Genomic DNA, 16,739 nt, shown 5'->3' with positions numbered 1-16,739 from the left:
TCTTAACCAGGAAATCTATTTTATAAATGTAGAAACTGGGAAACATCTTAATAAATTAATTAAATAAATAAATATAGAAACTGGATTCTAGAAAGGAGAAATGACTTATCCAAAGTCATACATGTGGCAGATTACAGGGGCAGAATTTGAATCAAAAACTTCTGGGTCCAAACCCTATATATGCTTTTAGCTACACTATATCATCTAACATTTCAGAGTTGATATACTTTTTCCATATATTATTTCATTTGCTAAATTCAATTAAATTTGATACTCACCCCATCCCAGGGAGATAGATTGTGAAATAATTATTACCTGTCTTTGACAGATAAGGAACCAGAAGCTAAGTGACTTACTCAAGGTCAGACAGAGAGTGTTAATGTGATCCAGGGTAAATGATTTAATCTCTATGGGTTAGAGTTAAAACCTGAATCCAAGTCTTCAGACTCAAAACCCTTTGTTCTTACTACCACACCATATGAAAAATCTATCTTTAAAAATGAATAAAAATGTTAACAATAATCATGATTGACATGCATATTAATATTTTGATCAAAATTTTATAAACATTACCTCCCTCATTCAAAGACTCTTTCTAATTACTGCTAATAAAAATTAGACATTCATATATCCACAAATAAAAGAATCTCACACGAGAATATAGAAAATCATATAACTAAGTAAAAAATTCTAATAGACTTTTGGTATTCATCGGAAATAATTAATATTATAATAATTAAATAAATTCTACAAACTAACATACAAATAATAAAACATAAACAACAGACTAAATATATAAATTTAATTATTATTCAATGCATTAGTACTTTATTAATACTTTAGTCATTTTTCAGCTGTGTCTGATTCTTGGTGACCCCATTTGGGTTTTTCTTAGCAGAAATACTGTAATGATTTGCCATTTTCTTCTCCAGCTCATTTTACAGATGAGGATCCAAAGCAAACAGGGTTAAATGATCTGTCCAGAATCATATGGCTAATAACTGTCCTCTGCTAGATTTGAACTCAAGAAAATGAGACTTCCTGATTCCAAGTACAGTGTTCTATCTTCCATGGCAGCTAACTGCCCTGCAGTTTATTAATACTACCTAACTAAGAACATTTATTCTAACTTTTAAAGGAAACAGAAGAAATCACTTTTAGAATCAAAAGAATTAAAAGAGGCATGGAGCAGTTACTTAAAGTAGGTTGTTTGAACTAAAGGGAACCTTAGAACTCATCTTACTAGAAAGGGAAGAAGATTAAACTTTCCTTTTTTCTGATTCTTAGTTCAATACTTTTTCTACTCTCCTTTTCCTACATATTTCTTCACTACTACATTTCTGTAGCTCCCAGGGTGGTTGTGAGAATCAAATGAGTTACCTTGTGTAAGGCACTTTGCAAACCTAAGAGTGATATAAATGCTAGCTATTATTATTACTTGAATCCCCATCAGATAATCAGTGCTGTGGGTAGAACACTGGACATGAAGTCAGGAGGATCTGACTCAAATCCAAGTTCAGACATGTAATAGCTGTGTGACCTTGGGCAAGTCATTTAATCTCTGTTGGCCTCAGTTTCCTCAAGTGCAAAATAAGGTTAAAAGTAGTTCATGTCTACCTCAAAGAGTTGTTGTGAGGATTAAATGAGATAATATTTAGAAAATGCTTACCCTGGCCCATAGTGGGTACTTGGAAAATGCTAGTTCCCTGTAAAACCCAGTGGAATTTTGTGTTGGCTATGGGAGGGGGGTGGGAGGAGAGGAGGGAAAGAATATGAATCATGTAACCATGGAAAATTTTTCTTAATCAATGAAATTAAATTTAAAAAAAAGTGCCAGTTCCCTTCAGCCCCCACCCCCATCTCATCATTCTTGCTTTCTTATAGTTTATAGTTTTCTCGTAGCCACTGATCCTAAATGTATTCACAATCCTTACATATGTGTGACCCTAATTTAATAGAATAAGAGCTCTACCCATTGGAAAAAATCCTCCATCTTTGTTCTCTAGGCAAGGACCTGTCTCCCCTCATCTTCCTTCTTCCTCTGCATGTTTTCCAAAGTTTTTGATAGCCAGAGAGATAACCTAACTATTAGTTTACCACTAGTTCAATGGACTTCATTGTTTGGTTTAGTTTTGAGTTCTTTGGGTTTTGCTCCTTTCTATTAGAAGTTCACCTTGGCTGTCTGACCTTGACTCTGGTTATTTTCTGGTCAATATAGTCAATATAGTATAAAAATATTTGAATTGGAGTCAGGAGTCTTGGGGTGAAGCCTTGTTGTGTGAATATAGCCAAGTTCCAACCTTGTCTGAGCCTGGCCTTTCTCCTCTAGGAAAGGGAGATGATCAGCTTGGGCTGACTGCCTCATAAGGTGCTTGGGAAGATCAAATGAGATAATATATACATAAAATACTTTGCACCCATAAAGTTCTCTGTTAAAATCAGTTATCATTATCTATCATGATAGGGGAAGATTCTATTCTCCTGCTTTACCTGGAGCATCAATTTACTCATTAGTTTGCCTAGCACAGACATGTTTAATTATATGCCCCATTTCTTATAATGAAGGGCTTTTCATATTCAAGATACAACTGCATTCTCCTTTATTCCCTCAGGGAGGCTCATTTTGTTCAGATGCTTCCTCTGTTATTTAAAAAAAGCCATATAATCACCTTTTTAAATAGTCTCACCCAATGAAAGCCTATAAAACTTTTCCAAATACCAGCAGAACCCCAGGAAACCTCTAGAAACATGCGTGTGCACATTGCTGATAGCTAAATTTTGCCTTTATGTTTGTAAGAGTCCCCATGCTACAAAGATAATCAGGCCATCTTTGCAGGGAAGGTTGCCATGACCTCACAAAATTCTCCTTTGGGGCTTTGTTTTCTCTGTCTTATTTTACACCCACCTCCTTTCACTAATAAATCCCTTCCAGACCAGATCCAAATTTAAGGGAAGCTGGAGAGAAAGGGAGTTCAAATACAAGATTCTCCTACATAGGGATCATCTCGGAAACAAAGGGAACTCCCCCTATTCAAAGGGAGCTTTGCTTAAGCACACTCCAAAATGAATAACTACTTTGTTCAGGTTATAAATCATAAGCTGGGGAGTTCGAAGGCAACCCCCATTGACCAATAAAACTGAAAAATCTATCTGAGCAGGCCAGATCCCTCCAGTCTTCTCTGAACTGTTGTTACCTTATGGTTTATAATATGAAACATTCACTACAAGCTACAGTACACAAGAGTTAGATTTTTTTTTTAATGCCTGGAGGTTCTGTGATTCATAATAATCATGGCATCTTCTCCTGCCTCCAGATAAAGCCTGCTAATAAAATGGTAAGCATATCAGATTTAGTGGCTGATTTACTCAAAAATATTCCTGCAAAGCCAAATGCAGAACATCTTTTTTTGCACAGCCTGAATCTTTTGGTCCATACCAACAGCTTCATGCTACTCAATTTCAAGCAATCAAAGAAAAATCCCTATCTCGTACTTGAAAATCAAAAAACAAAACCTTGGACCTACCTGATCTGGCTTCCTCGATAACAGCTGAGTGGCTGATTCCTCAGGGTCATTATTCAGTCTAAGATGCATCCATTAAGTTATTAGCTAAGTTTGATTCTTGGATGAGAGGAGAAATACTCGTCTACTGTCTTGGAGAGTCTGTTGCTATTTATGAGACCATACAACATGACGGACAGAAAAAAAGAAAGGAAACAAGCTTTTATAAAGTTATATGTGGAGGGCCAGGTCTAGAGACAGTCATCTTGGTTCAAAGCTGACCTCAGATACTTCCTAGCTGCGTGACTTTGGGCAAGTCATTTAACATCAATCCCTAATTTATTTTTTTTTTTGCCTTGGAACCTTTACTTAGCATCAGTTCTAAGACAGAAGATAAACATTGTTTTAGAAAGTAAATAAAAATAAAGTTATATGGCTACATATATATGTAAGTATGTATATGCATATGCACATGTATGGTGAAGTTTCTAGAGCAGAGCTCTGACCTGGTAAGATGTGAGCTTTAGAGATTTCAATTTGGCAGCTACATGGAGAATGGGTTATAGAGGGAGAAGTTCAGTGTAGAAGAGCAATAAGAAGGCTATTGAAATAGTCCAGGCAAGAGGAGATGAAAATCTGAACTAGGGCGGTTGTTGTGTGAATAGAGAGGGGGAAAAAAGGGACAAATAGAAAGGATATGTGCCAAGTTTTAATGCATTATATTAATGTAGACTATTTGTGTTCTTACCTACATATAGTCTTTCTGTTAAGACTGTAACCTTTTGGAGAGGGATTCTTATTTTCCTCCTACATCTTCTGTAGTACCTAGAACAATGTTAAGCACCTAGGAGATGTGCAAGAAAAAAACTGATTAAATGAAGAGCCAAGAAGCACCTCCATCCTAACCGAGAACTAAGAAACTTTGTGGCTTTGGGTAGGAAGCATGAAGTGTCAGTATTTTCTCACCTACTATTCATATTTTCATTTGTTTGCTTTTGATGTTTGCATTCCAATTATATGCTTCTTGAGGTTCCAAACCATACAATGATGTCATCAAATATTTTAGGTAGAAAGGATTCTAGAGCTCACCTCCTCCAGTTCTTTCTGGCATCTGTGTCTACATGTGTGAATAACTCTGTGTGTGTGTGTGTGTGTGTGTGTGTGTGTGTGTGTGTGTGTACGCACGCTCAGGATATACACATCTTCTGTGAGCATCAATAGAAAGGCCCCAAAGTTGTGCCTTCTCAAAGATGAAAATAACCCTAAATACCACTTGGTTCCCCACAGCTGGTGGCGATGCCATTCATAGCTGCAGTCCTGGGGAATACGACATTAGTACTGGAGCCGTACAGTGAGCAGATGGCATAGGGTGTGTTACTTAAGTCAGTTTTGCCAGGAGGTAAATTTATGCTTTATAAATGTACTTCAAAACTCTGCTATTTGATTTAATCACTTAATGCAAAGACAGCTGCATACTATATTTGCCTTAACTGCAGTTATATGGGTTATCTGCCAATCTGTTAATTATAGTATTTTGAAAGGCTTCGGGGAAAAAAACAGTAATTATACAGATTGAGGGGAAAAAAAGGAACATTTTTGAAGCCTAAATTCAGACATTCATTCCCAGCTAACACGAAGTTGCAGAAGATTTAGAAAACCTGTTAGAGAAGTGGGAGTAGATATGAAGGTTTCTTTTGAAATGGACTTCTGAGTGTGTTCCCACTTCCCTCCAGTAACCATGGACACTGGTACATGCCAAAGAGCCTACAATTTGTGGACTGGTCCAACAGTGAGTGGTTGACAAAGTCTTCCTCTTAGGACAGAGATTCAAGACGCTCTCCAAGGTCTTCAAACATGTGTCCAATTCCTTTCAAGCCAGATGGTACTATTGTGAAACTCCTAAAAGTCTCCATCATTCTGCCCTTGGCATTCCTGACCTTCTCCAGGATACCCTGTTTCCTGTATTCCTATCTCTTAAGTTTTCTTTCTGGAACAAAGGCAATCATGATTAAATAGACTTAATTAGTAGTATACCAGATAGAAGAGTAATAGCTTAAGCTGATTATGGCAGCTTCATTTTCCTGCCAGAGACTAAACTCTACATACTTTCAGGAAAATACTGGCCCAGTTCCCTTCCCCCAGGGAACACCCATTCTATACATTTCATTGTCAATGGGAAAACAGGATTTCCTTGTCTTCAGGCAACTGTACCAGGTTATCTTGGCTCAATGAAAATCAAGCTAGAGAACTTTAGAATGGACCACCTTCGAGATAATCCACCCTAAGCCCTTGATTTTACAAGTCAGGAAACAGACCTAGAAAGGGGAAGTGACTTTCTCGAGGGAGAAGTAGTAGTAGTAGTAGTAGTAGTAGTAGTAGTAGTAGTAGTAGTAGTAGTAGTAGTAGTAGTAGTAGTAAAAATACATTTATATAATACTTTAAGGTTTGCAAGTCTCTTTACTTACACTTTCTCACTTGATTCTCTTAATAATTCTTTGAGCTTGGTGGTATTCTTATCCCCTGAGAATCAGGAAGATTAACTGTTGCACTAACAATCACCCCACTCATAAACCATCTGAGTTAGGATTCAAAACCAGGCTTCTGGATACCAGTCTAGTATTTTTTTCTGCTACAACATGATTCCTCTCATACAAATAATTAACAGAAAATTTAGGAATAGAATCCAAATTTCCTGACTCTATTGTCCAGAATCCCAGAATATTAGCTAGATATGGGAAATTATTTATTCTAAACTACTTCACTTAATAGATTGGGAGAATGAAGTAACAAGACAAGCTGACATTCAGATGACCCGTTAAGATCTACAAAGTATTGTATGTATCTACATCCATTATATAAAATTCATATGATTTTCACAACAATCCTTTGGGGCAGATATTATAGACATTCTCTTCATTTTACAGGTAAGATGTCTGAGGCTTTAAGTGCTAGATTTGGAGACAAAGAACTCGTTGAATCTCATTTCTTATACACAGTATACCTGTGTTTCCTTGAGGAAATCACTCTCTGGGACCTTAGACTTAGCTTCTTCATCTATAAAATTGGAGTTAGATTATATGAATACTTATATCCCTTCTACAATATTTTTAAATGTATGATTCTATTAGTTGTTCATGGTTAGGAATCATCACAGACAAGATTAGGTCCCCAGATCTTTCTGACTATAGGTCCAGAAATCTTTCTACTACCCCATTCAGCCTCTAAGACTCAATACCCTTCTATATTAAAACCTTTCAAGTGCTACACACAGCCATCATAACCTACCTTTACCTCCTAAAGTTTTGTATTCTCCAAGCTGACAAACTAGAATTTCCAAAAATTCTCATCTGGTATAATTATTAGGCAATTCATCAGCATGGTTGTTCTTCTCTACAACCTCTCCATGTTATCAATATCCTCCCAAAATGTGACAATTAGGATTAAATATAATACTATAGATACATGGCTGGGCCAGGACAGTGCTAAGTGAGACTATCATTGTTCTACTTCCAAACACAATCCCTCTCTTAATACTATCTAAGATCCCATTAATTTTTTTGACTGCCATATCATCCTGTAAATGCAGTAAGTTGTCGTGGATATAGAGCCTGCCATGGAGTCAAGAAAACTTGTATCCAAGCCCTACCTCTGACAAAAATTGGCTGTGATAGTTGTTTTTCATTGTTGTGTTATTCTTTCATTTTCAAAGATCATCGATCGATGATATCATGGAAGTGCTATCTTGGCTTTCTGGTAAGTTTGGATTTAAATGAGACTGAATTTCACAAAGACATTATCACACTCTCCTCCAGAGTCATCAGAGTCGAGTGGCATGACAAAACCAATGGCCTGAAATGCCACCAATGATCTTGGTGTTTTTGATGTTTGACCAAATTCTAAGCACTCCACAGTTCTTGCTTCAGGTACCTTTATGACTGTTGGAACAAATGGTTCTCATCTCATCATCCATTTCACCGGGGGGAGTCTTTCACACTTGGGGTAGACATCCCCCTCTAACTCACCAACAGATTTGAGACCTGTTAGTAACCTTCAATTTAGTTTAGCCTATCTGCCAGGGTAGTTTTACCAGGATGTGGCCACTGTGCATGTTAGAGCTTCTTGGAGCCACGGCTGAGAGTTGGCCAAGAGGTGGAAAGCAAAGATGGATGAGAAGTTCTAGAAAAGGGTTCAAAAAACCTTCATACTGTTGACCTTAAAAAAAAGAAATAATATTCAGGGGAACTATTTAGCCATCTCTCCCTATATAGCGTTTGTGAGGCTGACTTTTTGATTATGTCAAATTTCATCTCATTATATAGTCTTTCAAGATAAAATCTGTTATCCAATGAAGTATATGTCCTTTTTAGTTGTGTGGCATTGGAAAATTTTGTAGAGGGTTGACTAGAGGCAAGTCTTGACAATTTCATGAATTTAAAGGGATGAGAACATGATTTGGCATTTGATCATGTGTGAAAGACACTGATTGTGTCTGCCAAATATATGGAAACCTCTCTGTTGGACATTAGTATTAATTAAGTATAACATCCCCACCGATTGCTTACTAGAGGAGGACTTTGATAGCCTGTCCCTAAGGGAGGTATGTACATGCCCATTGGCATGTAGGTGAGGTAACTGAGGGTATCTCTTTGATGGAATATGGAAAGTACCTCCCCTTCACTAAGAATGAAATAAATAACATGGTGTAGAGAACAGAAGGAATATATTACTGTCAGGAAGACCGAGGTTTAATTCTTCCTGATAAATCCTGTGTGACCCTAATTTACTTAACTTCTCTGAATGCCTAGGTAATGAAGATTCTAATAGAAAAAATGTGCTAATCTACACAAGGGAGTAGCCTTGACAGCAATGAAATAGTATCCATAGAATAACCATCCAAATGGAAGCTTCTAATGTCAGGTTGGGTAACTAGGTGGCACAGTGGATGGAGTGCTGCAACCAGAAAGACATCTTCCCAAGTTCAAATCTGACCTCAAACACTTACTAGCTATATGACCTTAGGCAAGTCACTTAACCCCATTTGTTTCAGTTTCCTCTTCTGTAAAATGAGCTGTAGAAGGAAATGGCAAACTATTCCACTGTTTCTGCCAAGAAAACCCTAAAAAGAGTCATGAAGAGTTTGAAGTGACTAAAAATTGACTAAAAAGTTTGAAATGACCCAACAATGTCAAGTTTGAAAAAGAAGGGGCAGAAACACCCAGAAGATGCATATTGCCAAGGAGTGAAAGAAAGAGATAATAATATGAGGGTCTCCTAGATAGAAATAAGGAGATTTTCTGAATAATCTCAAGTTCCAGAAAACAGCCTTCAAGAGAGAGAAGTTCAAGGTGGGCAATGACTATAAGCAAGTACCTAGACTTTGCCAGAGTCTTAGAAAGAAAGGTAGTGAAGAACATGTTGACCAAGTGTGGGAGGAGCAGCAAGGAACTGAAACATAATAAGGAGGAGGATCAAAAACTTGGACTCTGCCCTCGACTACTACTGTGAATGATTTAAATAGTGCAAGATGATGGGAAAGGGAACTGCCTTTTTGGTAACACCAAATCTTTTACTCCAAAAGAAGATCAAATTCTTGTGGTAAAGGCTAGAAACTCATTTTTGTCCCTATGCTAAAAGTGAGACTCTGGAAAGGGGGAAGAGAATTGTTCCTATTGTCTGTGGACTATTATTTGTCCTTTGTGATGTTTTGTTTTTCTTAATTTTGCAGGGGTTGGAATAAAGGTTGTCCCAAATCTAAAGTGTCCTCTTATCATAAGAAGTTGCATGAGTTAGGATCCTTCTATGTACATATGAAGAGATCTATATTTGAACTATAGTCTGAAGTTTTCAAAGAATATTCTAGATGGGGGAAAATGAGTCAAGGAATATGATTTGTGTGATAGTATTCTCTTTTCCTCTCCCCAGTGAATCTAGCAAGAGTTTGGGATATAAGTTATAAGCTATCCCAGAGTTTAGGATAATGGGTTCTAAGTTATAATTTGATAATTATCTTTATCTAAGACGTTGATAAAAATGTTAAACAGTTAACTGACTTTGATATAGAATGGTATAAAATTAGTCTTTGAATCTGAAGACTTGGATACCAGACCTGACTGACAATCACTTACCATATGACTTTAGTCAAGTCACTAACCGTCCAGGGTCACAGTTTCTTTAATTATATAACAAGGCTAATAATATATGTACAAACTACAAAGAAAAAGTATCCTTAGAAAAATGAACCTTAAAAATATTTTAAATGTGAGTTGTTATTAGAGAAAAGAAAATAACTACATGGCAACAACCATTTGGAGTCTATCTACATTGTTTACAGTTTAAAGGTCACATTTACATTCTATTTACTTAACTCTCTTTTTCTTCTTCTTGATTGTCCTTTCAAATGTGGTGCTTTGCAGATTCTAACTTATCCTTAGTGCCTTGGAAGACCTCCCCAACTTTTAAACAGGGCTGAATCAAAGAAGTAATACAATAGTGAATTGATGGGGGAAAGGTTGTTCATTCTGCTTATTGATCATAAAGCTTGAGTATTATATATCTTAAGGTACTATAGGCATTAGTCATTAGTATATATTGTCATTATTACATATTAGTATAGGACATTATATATTATACTTTAGAATAGCAATGACATTATACCAAAGATTGAACCCAAGCTATAGCCAAGAGCTAAAGACTCTGGGTCAAAGGACCAAAGGATTTACAAAATCATAGGATCATAATCTCAAAGCTGGATAAGACTTGAGACCTCATCTTCTCTAACCCTCCTCATTTAATAAAGGGAGAGACTAAAGTCCTAGCCAAATATAGTGACTAGATGAGGGTCTGTAGTAAATGGTAGAACCAAGATTTGAATGTAGATGCTTTGTCTCCAGAACCAGTGATTTCTCTCCTGCTCCAAGCCATGCCTGCCTCACTTCAGATTTCAGTTTCTCTCTAATGTCATTAAAGAGAAGCTCTAGACCATTACTGCCTTCTAATCCAAGAGAAATAGAAAGACTTATGCCATCAGTGTGCTAATTTTGGGAGGATGGGATAAGCAGTCAAGTAGAGATACTTTTGCATTTCATACATGATGTTGCCTTTGGCTGCTCACAGATTCATGAGAAAAAGTCACTTAATGTCTCTACAGGATTATTTTTTCCCATGAAATGACGCAGGTAATCCTAATTGAATTCAGCTATGAGCAACGTGGCTATAGCGCATTTTGAAAATTTTGCCAATTTTTTTTTTGCTTACATGATTTTTCCTTTGATAATCAGACCAGCTTTGCTGTTAAATAAGAGTATTATTATGTTATTCATTTTTAAAAAGCCAAATTGATTAAAATTTCATTTTTCAAACCTTGAATAATATTAATTTCACCAGGAATTAAAGGTCTTGCAAACTGGTAAGCTCTCTCCACTCTTTCTCTTTCTCTCTCTGTTAGGATCTATATTTTGTGACTGGAACAAATTCAAATCTGGGAGATACCAAATAATCTCTTTTTGTATGTGACTCATATCTTGCCCCAAATTAAAAGATTTATTTCTATCCCTTTGGGAACCCCAGAATTTAATTTTCTTTCAGGGCAGCTAACCTATCAGTACAACACGTTTCAAATTAACATCATAGAATATTGATTTTGTAGAGTTATAGGCAGAGAAAAAGTTAGCATTCCATCCCTCTTAGTGAATGCCTTTAAGGAAAAAAAAGTTATTTTCCTCCTTTTTTGGGTGGTAATGCAATTTCCTGATCTCTTTCCTGTCCTAAAATGATATGGCCTCAGTTACCACAGAGCGGGGGAAAAAAGTCATACTGAGAAAATATCAACACTCAATTCCTAACCACTTCCTATACAATTCTTGCTTATGCCAGCACTTCTGCTTGCTACCATCATGGGCCAATATTACTCTCACCCTATTCTTACAGGTCTTCCAGACTCATTTTGAGAGACTTTGTTTTCCCAGATATGTCTACTTCATATCCCTTCTTCCCGCCTCTGTCTCTTCCAAGAGATACTTTGTTTTCTCATAGTCCCTGTTCTGTGCTTTCTGGGACACAGTATTCTTGGAAAAGAACCTGGGGCATATATGGGTCTTCAAGGAGAACTAGAACTTCTGATGTGAGGGCTATGGAGCCTTTTTCAGAGCTGCTCAGGTACCTTTAGTGTCCATCTGGCACTCAATTTTATGCATCTCTGTCTCACTTAAATCAAATTCAGGTATGTCACAATATCACCCCACAATATCACTGGTCCCCATCATTTTAAATGATGATGAAGATTTTAGATGTGAAGGACAAACAGTTCTGGGAAAAGCAAATTACTTTCCTACCTTCACTCCATCTACTACAGCTCTTACAAGTATACACACAATAAAAACTTCTAGGATTCAGTTGACATGTTATTTTCCCATGTGAGAAAAATTCATTTCTTATTTTTGATTCCTATTTTTGTGAGAAGAAACTATTTCTTCCACCCATTACATATGTTTATTCATACCTATATGTGTTTGTAGCACATGTCATCTCCCTCCAAACACAACTGAGACCCCAAAAACTCCCCCGGGTCAAAATTCTTTGTGGGTCTACATACTACCAAAGCTGAAACTTACGATCCTAATTTCCCACAACGTGTTTACTTCTACCAGTCAACTAGAAGATGGAATGAGATTAGAGCCAATATATATAATTATATTAATAAAGTCCATCTGTGATGCCTCCTCATGATATAGAGGTGACCTTGAGCTCTTGAAGGCTATGCCAGCAGAGAGAACACAACTCTGGAAGTTTCTATAGGCTGAAAAATCTTTTATTGCTTATGGTTTCAGTAGAAGACTGGACCTTTTTTTCCAAGGAGTATCCTAACTAATTTTCAGAGACATCACTTAATAGGTTGGCTCCTTGGTGAAACCAATCATCTTCCTAGGAAAGAAAATCTATCCTGAGTTTCCTAAACTAGGGAAAGTTATTCTCTTATATTTGGTTACCAGAGCTATCTTGTACCCTCGTGTTATAAACAAAGGGACACTGGGAAATGTAAGGACCAGGTTCAAACATAGGTGTTAAGGAGAAATAAAATTAGATGTGTAAAATTCAGTGTTTTTTTTTTTTTTTTTTTTTTTACATTTTGTTGACATAAGGCAAGGCCAATAGGGTGAGTAAGGACCATTAGTTTCTCCTGTTTTTCTCTCAGTGATCCAGCTACTGGACTTACTGCTGTAAAATGCACTGGCATATTCTGCTTTGTCTTTTCTTTTAGATGTTACCTCTCAAGGTTTCTCAAGGAGGCCTAGATTTGTAGAAAAGGACAGCAAAAGTCATCGTCATCAACTGCCACCAAGGGATAGAAATTCCCTGTTTGCTCTTCTCTTTCCTTTTTTTTTTTTTTTTTTGATGGGGGAGGTTGGGAAATTTTGGATTTTCTTTTCTAGTTGAAAGATATTTTATTTTCCTGATTATATTTATTGACATATTTCAACATATGTTTTCTGAAATCATAAGATTGAAATTGCCTCCCTTTCTTCCTTCTCTCCTCCTCTCAGAGTCTACTCTCCTTTTCAAATGATCTTCCAAATTCTTGCTGTACAAGGGTTAAAATACTACCTTCTGATCTTGATGTCATACTAGCTTCTTTTCTTCCCAAGCTGAGGAGAAATAAAAATCTTAGCATCTTTGTGATTAGGCTAAACCTTCCTAGAGAATACTCCACACAGATGATAAGCATATCTACAATACTATGTCTAGATTTATGTATGTGTAAATATATTTAGGTTCTTCATACGTAGGGTCTCTTAGCATATTAATTAGACTCCCTAAATGTAGAGGATTTATGGGAAAATAAAAACAACAGTCCCACAGGATTAGAAAATATTGATGGGTCCATCACTGGAGGGAGTAACTAAAATGATGATTTCAGAGATGATAATAATAAATTATATTTATATAATGTCTTAAAGTTTATAGAATGTTATATATACATTATATTATTTGAACCTCACAAAAACCCTGTGAGGTAGGTCATCTTATTCTCATTTTACATATTGTAAAATTAAAGTTCATAGAAGTTAATTGATTACCTACAATCATGTAACTGGTAAGAATAAGAGACTGAACTCCAACCTGCATCCTCCTGACTCCAAACCCAATAAGCAAACCAGGCTTCCTTTTGAAAACCAACCTAATGGAAAAAAATATATTCAGGGCTGACAACTATAAAGCTTATAATGAAGGAGAACCACCTATATGACATCCATCTAATTGAATTCTTTTTTTAAAAAAAAATCAAAGATAATTTTAATTTATTAGGACAAGACTTGGCTATAGTCAGTTCATTCTTCACACCATCCTAATGAAGATTTCAAAAGTAAAATGCTGCCCTTTGTATGTATTTAACCCAGCTCAAGTCTCTCCTTTGCTTGTGAAAATGTTCAGTAATGGGCACAAAAGCTCTCTGAGCAATGTGCCAGCTCCCTTTCAAAACAATTATTTCTATAACTGAGATTAAAATGTAACTAGCCTATTTTACTACTCATTTCCTAAGTACAGCCTTTTAATCTGAAGTTGATAGAGATCGGGTTTGCTAGAACTTGTTTTGCTGCTTTATGAAATAGCTACAGTGTCTTCGACATTTACAAGGGATGAATCATGGCAAAACCTTCCTGATTAAGCTCTTCAGGAAAACAGTTGTATCCTAAAATATACCTGTGGCTGAAAGCAGAGGGGACTTTTGTTGGTGTGGGAACCACAGGATCATGACCTGAAAAAAAGACTTGCCACGTTCTAAATGACTTTACCCAGAATTATCAATAAGAATTTCTGTTCCTGAGGCTGCATAAAATATGTCATTTGAGTGGGTCGTGGGGCAGAAATGATCCATGATACCAGCATGAAGTAACCATCATCTAGTAGCTTTATGTTTTAATTAATTATTCTGGCTAACTTGAAACAAGAGTGAAAGATAGTATGACACTGTGAGTAGAGAGTCAGCCTCATAATCGGGGAAACCCTGGGTTCAAATTCTGGCTCTGATACCTACTAGCAGTGTGACCCTGGGTAAATTATTTAACCATTTAGAGACTCCAGGAATATCTCTATCAGTTGCAATCTGCATTAGTAGAGGGATTTTCCTAATCAAAAAATTCTCATACCAATGAAATTAAAGGTAAAAAAAAAAAACATTTTTTCCTGTTTCTACATGGCTAAGGAACTTCTAATACCCTGCAAATTCTGAATTTCAAACTCTCTAAATTTAGCTACTAAGGAAAAGTCCTGATTGTTCTCACCTTCCTTACAATAATTTCTATCTTTATTTGTGGGTTGGCCCATAATTTTGTTCAGTTTCCAATATTTGATTCTGGATAGCTGGGGACAATCACAGATAATCTCTATTTTGGTCTGCCTCTAGAGATCCCTGAGGATGGCTGACAAAATTTTGGTCCAATGATTTGCAAAGAGGGAGTCTTAACTGGCTCTTATTTCTCAAGTGTAGGTTGTCTTTTCAGATTGTGAAAGAATCCAACAAGGTAGTGGAGATAAAATGTTTGTTGAACTTGATAAAGGCCACCATGTTTCTAACCTCCCTTAATCTCAACCTTTTAAAAACAGCATCTTCATCTAAAAGTGAAAGGAAGGAGTGAAGGAAAGAGGGAAGGAAGGAAGGAAGGAAGGAAGGAAGGAAGGAAGGAAGGAAGGAAGGAAGGAAAGAAGGAAGGAAAAGGGAGGGAGGATGGAGAAGGGAGGGTGGAAAGAAGGAAGGAAGAGAGGGAATGGAGGGCAGGAGGGAGGGAATGGAAGAAAGAAGAAAGGAAATATTGAGAAAATTGCTTTGGTGAAATCAAAGGGAATTTACAAGAAATCAGTTGGGCTGTTTTCCTGAGGAAAAGCATGAATATGACAGGTTTTCATTTCTGTATATCATTTTATTGAATGTAAACCTTCATATCTTATATAACATTGACTCTGTTGTCAGCTTTGAAGATTTCTTTCCCTAATTGGGAAAATAAAAAGTACTGAATGATAGGTTTCAAGATTTTATTTAACCCTAAGTGTTTATTCCTCACTTAACTTTGAAGGCTACCTAGGAATTATTTAGAGGTCAAAATAACCTCCTTTCATTCTCTACTAGTGTTCTTTTGGGATTCCTCTTCCTTCCTTTTTAACTTTATCCAATGCTCTCTGTCTCCAAACTACACTCCAGCCTTATTCTCATATAATCTTGGAGCCAAGTCCAAAGTGGCAACTTCAGGAGTAGGACTGGGTCCTGTGACAGAGAAATTGAATCATCAACTCTCCTCCCACTCCTATCACTACTGGCCTTCCTCAGACTTAGCACTGGCATAAGCAGCGACATTGGTTTTTGTATTATAATCTTACCCTATTGCCAGGACAATGTCAAAGTCTTCACCTCATGGTCAGTGACATATTTCAGGATGTGTCCAGAATGGCTTCAGTCTGGTTTTCCTCTGAATATGGTAACACTAATAATAATATTGTTGTTTAACATTATATTCATGAAATGCTTTAGAATATATTTCATTTGGTTTTTAAATGAGTTTATAAGGTAGTCAGGACAGACATTATTTCTCCCATCTTCAAGATACAAAAAAAGAGGATCAACAAGGTTAGGCAGGTAGTTAGTGGCAGAGCTGGGACTCTCATAGAGCTTCCAGAGTTCTAGTTTTTCCATTAGGTTAACTATCTTATCTCTGATGTGTCAATCACTCTTCATTCTTTTGTGCATGAACCATTAGTAGTGCATTTGAGGCCTATTTTTTTCTCTGTGTACCATAAATAAAGAAGTTTGAGAGAAGCCTATAGATAGTTTTTGCTTCTCAAAACATTTAAAGAGAGAAGTTGAGGGAAGAGAGTTGACCTAAATAGTAAAGAAAATATACCCTGGAATTTCCAAGCTATTACTTTCATCAATTTGGTCACCTTAACATTTTAGTAGGTAATATAAGTTACTGTGAAAAAAAATTCATTCCTTAGTTACCATCTCTCTATTAGTAAGCCTCTCTGAACTTAATTAGGCTGATCTTCAGATTTCAAATATCCTATTTATTACCAGTCCTTTTACTCAGTCTTTCTAGTTTGGTAGAACTTCCAGAGATTACACCATAATAATGTCTTCAAGAAACTTTACTGGCTCCCTATTACCTCTAGGGTAAAATACAGCCTTTTCTAATTGCCATTTTAAAGCCTGTCACACTATGGCTCTACTCTATTGTAGATTCCTTTTTAACA

The sequence above is a fragment of the Gracilinanus agilis genome, chromosome 1 (assembly GCF_016433145.1).
Source record: "Gracilinanus agilis isolate LMUSP501 chromosome 1, AgileGrace, whole genome shotgun sequence".
In the NCBI taxonomy this organism is placed as follows: Eukaryota; Metazoa; Chordata; class Mammalia; order Didelphimorphia; family Didelphidae; genus Gracilinanus; species Gracilinanus agilis.
The sequence above is the reverse complement of the archived record's forward strand: the minus strand, read 5'-3'. Positions refer to the sequence as shown.